General features: G+C 45.8%; 1 protein-coding gene across 1 annotated transcript in view; it reads right to left on the bottom strand.

Annotated features, from left to right (window-relative positions):
• The window catches only part of klhdc8b (kelch domain containing 8B), a 281,616-nt gene that overhangs the window by 83,043 nt on the left and 193,573 nt on the right, over positions 1-5,000 (bottom strand). The gene's annotated exons all lie outside the window — the stretch shown is intronic.

Raw genomic sequence — 5,000 nt, 5'->3', positions numbered from 1 at the left:
AAACACCTTCTTGCCATTGTCCCCCAGTGTTCCAACGTGAGGTGCTAAATGAGGAAATTTGCATCCTTAAAGGACGCTGGTCCCTGCACAAGTCTATTTCTGTTAGTTGCCAAAAGGTCAGTCCTCTATACAGGGATTCATGAGCAAATCGGACCTTTTGTTACTGCCTATCATCAATGTATTGGTCCATGTTTTCAAATAATCCAAAAATCTTCAAGTCAATTGTGTCGTGACCAAATGCAGATTAGCCAAGCAAAATCTTAATCAATGTGAGGCAGTCAAAAATGATCTAGATGTAGATTGGTGAAGGAAATCGGGACTTTTTTACATGTACATATATGCCCCAGTGGCCTAATGGACAAGGCACTGGCCTCCTAAGCCAGGGATTGTGTGTTCGAGTCCCATCTGCGGTGCTTTGCAGCCGAGTGGCGCAGCGGAAGTGTGCTGGGCCCATAACCCAGAGGTCGATGGATCGAAACCATCCTCTGCTAACTGACTTTTAACCATTCTCCCACTGCATTCTAACTTGGGTGGTGAAATGATCCAAAGGTGATCATCTCAAATCAATGCGCGGCTCTTCCACAATGTTGCATTGCGCAAAAACATTATTAGTTTCAAAGGGTTCAAAACCATGAATCCTAGCTTTGAGTCACAACTCGTAGTCCACAGCAGAGTGGCGCAGCGGAAGCGTGCTGGGCCCATAACCCAGAGGTCGATTGATCGAAACCATCCTCTGCTAACTGACTTTTAACCATTCTCCCACTGCATTCTGACTTGGGTGGTGAAATGATCCAAAGGTGATCATCTCAAATCAATGCGCGGCTCTTCCACAATGTTGCATTGCGCAAAAACATTGTTATTAGTTTCAAAGGGTTCAAAACCATGTTTCCTAGCTTTGAGTCACAACTCGTGGTCCACAGCAGAGTGGCGCAGCGGAAGCGTGCTGGGCCCAGAGGTCGATGGATCGAAACCATCCTCTGCTAACTGACTTTTAACCATTCTCCCACTGCATTCTAACTTGGGTGGTGAAATGATCCAAAGGTGATCATCTCAAATCAATGCGCGGCTCTTCCACAATGTTGCATTGCGCAAAAACATTGTTATTAGTTTCAAAGGGTTCAAAACCACGTATCCTAGCTTTGAGTCACAACTAATGGTCCACAGCAGAGTGGCGCAGCGGAAGCGTGCTGGGCCCATAACCCAGAGGTCGATGGATCGAAACCATCCTCTGCTAACTGACTTTTAACCATTCTCCCACTGCATTCTAACTTGGGTGGTGAAATGATCCAAAGGTGATCATCTCAAATCAATGCGCGGCTCTTCCACAATGTTGCATTGCGCCAAAACATTGTTATTAGTTTCAAAGGGTTCAAAACCATGTATCCTAGCTTTGAGTCACAACTCGTGCCACAACAGGCACTTGACTCTTTCCTATCTGCCGTTGTAACGTAGGTGGAGGTGTAATTCATAGTCAAAAAACACCTTCTTGCCATTGTCCCCCAGTGTTCCAACGTGAGGTGCTAAATGAGGAAATTTGCATCCTTAAAGGACGCTGGTCCCTGCACAAGTCTATTTCTGTTAGTTGCCAAAAGGTCAGTCCTCTATACAGGGATTCATGAGCAAATCGGACCTTTTGTTACTGCCTATCATCAATGTATTGGTCCATGTTTTCAAATAATCCAAAAATCTTCAAGTCAATTGTGTCGTGACCAAATGCAGATTAGCCAAGCAAAATCTTAATCAATGTGAGGCAGTCAAAAATGATCTAGATGTAGATTGGTGAAGGAAATCGGGACTTTTTTACATGTACATATATGCCCCAGTGGCCTAATGGACAAGGCACTGGCCTCCTAAGCCAGGGATTGTGTGTTCGAGTCCCATCTGCGGTGCTTTGCAGCCGAGTGGCGCAGCGGAAGTGTGCTGGGCCCATAACCCAGAGGTCGATGGATCGAAACCATCCTCTGCTAACTGACTTTTAACCATTCTCCCACTGCATTCTAACTTGGGTGGTGAAATGATCCAAAGGTGATCATCTCAAATCAATGCGCGGCTCTTCCACAATGTTGCATTGCGCAAAAACATTATTAGTTTCAAAGGGTTCAAAACCATGAATCCTAGCTTTGAGTCACAACTCGTAGTCCACAGCAGAGTGGCGCAGCGGAAGCGTGCTGGGCCCATAACCCAGAGGTCAATGGATCGAAACCATCCTCTGCTAACTGACTTTTAACCATTCTCCCACTGCATTCTGACTTGGGTGGTGAAATGATCCAAAGGTGATCATCTCAAATCAATGCGCGGCTCTTCCACAATGTTGCATTGCGCAAAAACATTGTTATTAGTTTCAAAGGGTTCAAAACCATGTTTCCTAGCTTTGAGTCACAACTCGTGGTCCACAGCAGAGTGGCGCAGCGGAAGCGTGCTGGGCCCAGAGGTCGATGGATCGAAACCATCCTCTGCTAACTGACTTTTAACCATTCTCCCACTGCATTCTAACTTGGGTGGTGAAATGATCCAAAGGTGATCATCTCAAATCAATGCGCGGCTCTTCCACAATGTTGCATTGCGCAAAAACATTATTAGTTTCAAAGGGTTCAAAACCATGAATCCTAGCTTTGAGTCACAACTCGTAGTCCACAGCAGAGTGGCGCAGCGGAAGCGTGCTGGGCCCATAACCCAGAGGTCGATTGATCGAAACCATCCTCTGCTAACTGACTTTTAACCATTCTCCCACTGCATTCTGACTTGGGTGGTGAAATGATCCAAAGGTGATCATCTCAAATCAATGCGCGGCTCTTCCACAATGTTGCATTGCGCAAAAACATTATTAGTTTCAAAGGGTTCAAAACCATGAATCCTAGCTTTGAGTCACAACTCGTAGTCCACAGCAGAGTGGCGCAGCGGAAGCGTGCTGGGCCCATAACCCAGAGGTCGATTGATCGAAACCATCCTCTGCTAACTGACTTTTAACCATTCTCCCACTGCATTCTGACTTGGGTGGTGAAATGATCCAAAGGTGATCATCTCAAATCAATGCGCGGCTCTTCCACAATGTTGCATTGCGCAAAAACATTGTTATTAGTTTCAAAGGGTTCAAAACCACGTATCCTAGCTTTGAGTCACAACTAATGGTCCACAGCAGAGTGGCGCAGCGGAAGCGTGCTGGGCCCATAACCCAGAGGTCGATGGATCGAAACCATCCTCTGCTAACTGACTTTTAACCATTCTCCCACTGCATTCTAACTTGGGTGGTGAAATGATCCAAAGGTGATCATCTCAAATCAATGCGCGGCTCTTCCACAATGTTGCATTGCGCCAAAACATTGTTATTAGTTTCAAAGGGTTCAAAACCATGTATCCTAGCTTTGAGTCACAACTCGTGCCACAACAGGCACTTGACTCTTTCCTATCTGCCGTTGTAACGTAGGTGGAGGTGTAATTCATAGTCAAAAAACACCTTCTTGCCATTGTCCCCCAGTGTTCCAACGTGAGGTGCTAAATGAGGAAATTTGCATCCTTAAAGGACGCTGGTCCCTGCACAAGTCTATTTCTGTTAGTTGCCAAAAGGTCAGTCCTCTATACAGGGATTCATGAGCAAATCGGACCTTTTGTTACTGCCTATCATCAATGTATTGGTCCATGTTTTCAAATAATCCAAAAATCTTCAAGTCAATTGTGTCGTGACCAAATGCAGATTAGCCAAGCAAAATCTTAATCAATGTGAGGCAGTCAAAAATGATCTAGATGTAGATTGGTGAAGGAAATCGGGACTTTTTTACATGTACATATATGCCCCAGTGGCCTAATGGACAAGGCACTGGCCTCCTAAGCCAGGGATTGTGTGTTCGAGTCCCATCTGCGGTGCTTTGCAGCCGAGTGGCGCAGCGGAAGTGTGCTGGGCCCATAACCCAGAGGTCGATGGATCGAAACCATCCTCTGCTAACTGACTTTTAACCATTCTCCCACTGCATTCTAACTTGGGTGGTGAAATGATCCAAAGGTGATCATCTCAAATCAATGCGCGGCTCTTCCACAATGTTGCATTGCGCAAAAACATTATTAGTTTCAAAGGGTTCAAAACCATGAATCCTAGCTTTGAGTCACAACTCGTAGTCCACAGCAGAGTGGCGCAGCGGAAGCGTGCTGGGCCCATAACCCAGAGGTCGATTGATCGAAACCATCCTCTGCTAACTGACTTTTAACCATTCTCCCACTGCATTCTGACTTGGGTGGTGAAATGATCCAAAGGTGATCATCTCAAATCAATGCGCGGCTCTTCCACAATGTTGCATTGCGCAAAAACATTGTTATTAGTTTCAAAGGGTTCAAAACCATGTTTCCTAGCTTTGAGTCACAACTCGTGGTCCACAGCAGAGTGGCGCAGCGGAAGCGTGCTGGGCCCAGAGGTCGATGGATCGAAACCATCCTCTGCTAACTGACTTTTAACCATTCTCCCACTGCATTCTAACTTGGGTGGTGAAATGATCCAAAGGTGATCATCTCAAATCAATGCGCGGCTCTTCCACAATGTTGCATTGCGCAAAAACATTGTTATTAGTTTCAAAGGGTTCAAAACCACGTATCCTAGCTTTGAGTCACAACTAATGGTCCACAGCAGAGTGGCGCAGCGGAAGCGTGCTGGGCCCATAACCCAGAGGTCGATGGATCGAAACCATCCTCTGCTAACTGACTTTTAACCATTCTCCCACTGCATTCTAACTTGGGTGGTGAAATGATCCAAAGGTGATCATCTCAAATCAATGCGCGGCTCTTCCACAATGTTGCATTGCGCCAAAACATTGTTATTAGTTTCAAAGGGTTCAAAACCATGTATCCTAGCTTTGAGTCACAACTCGTGCCACAACAGGCACTTGACTCTTTCCTATCTGCCGTTGTAACGTAGGTGGAGGTGTAATTCATAGTCAAAAAACACCTTCTTGCCATTGTCCCCCAGTGTTCCAACGTGAGGTGCTAAATGAGGAAATTTGCATCCTTAAAGGACG

The sequence above is a fragment of the Gasterosteus aculeatus genome, chromosome 2 (assembly GCF_964276395.1).
Source record: "Gasterosteus aculeatus chromosome 2, fGasAcu3.hap1.1, whole genome shotgun sequence".
NCBI classification, from domain to species: domain Eukaryota; kingdom Metazoa; phylum Chordata; class Actinopteri; order Perciformes; family Gasterosteidae; genus Gasterosteus; species Gasterosteus aculeatus.
This window is presented reverse-complemented; position numbering and strand designations above follow the sequence as displayed.